The sequence below is a fragment of the Cucurbita moschata genome, unplaced genomic scaffold (genome assembly GCF_002738365.1).
Source record: "Cucurbita moschata cultivar Rifu unplaced genomic scaffold, Cmos_1.0 Cmo_Scf01083, whole genome shotgun sequence".
NCBI lineage: Eukaryota > Viridiplantae > Streptophyta > Magnoliopsida > Cucurbitales > Cucurbitaceae > Cucurbita > Cucurbita moschata.
In genome coordinates, this window is record NW_019269599.1 from 1 (window position 1) to 726 (window position 726).

The 726-nt window shown below is 32.2% G+C and overlaps 1 non-coding gene across 1 annotated transcript; it reads right to left on the reverse strand.

Moving 5' to 3' along the window:
- Positions 1–393: 393 nt before the first annotated feature.
- On the reverse strand, positions 394–466 carry TRNAF-GAA. Its single transcript has one exon. It is a non-coding gene; the product is annotated as a tRNA-Phe (tRNA).
- Between the last annotated feature and the right edge of the window lie 260 nt (positions 467–726).

Here is a 726-nt window from a genome sequence, read left to right on the forward strand (position 1 = left end):
CTAATTCTGAAGAAGAAAAAAATCATAAGTGAAGGTATTTCTGCTAATTCATTATATTTTAAAAAGGAATAATCACTAATTTTAGATTAAATAAAGTTATGCAACTTAATCAACTTATGCAACCAATGAGGTATTTACGCTAATTCATACTAATTTTTTTATTGAATAGTCAGCTTATGCGAATGGAAAAAAGTGCGGTAGTCAGCTTATGCGAATGGAAAAAAGTGCGGTGAACGTGGAGATTAAACACGTGACCTTCAAATCTTTAGTTTAACACTCTCCCAACTAAGCTATCCCTGCTAACATTAAAAATAAAAATTCATAAGTAAAGCTATTTCCACTAATTAAGAAATAATAATCAACTAAACTATAAGGTGCCATGAACCAACCAAGTGCGGTGAACGTGGATTGAACACGTGACCTTCAGATCTTCAGTCTGACGCTCTCCCAACTGAGCTATCCCCGCAATCATCAAAAATGAAAATTCATCAGTAAAGATATTTTCGCTGATTCAAAAGAAATAATGACTAATTTTTTATTGAATAGTCAGGTTATGCAAATAGAAACAGGTGCGGTGAACGTGGAGATTGAACAAGTGACCTTCAAATCTTAAATCTGACGCTCTCCAAACTGAGGTATCCTCGCTAACATTAAAAATGAATGTTTTTAAGTAAAGATATTTCCGCAAATTAATTGAAATTTTAGAAAGAAATGATCACTAATTTT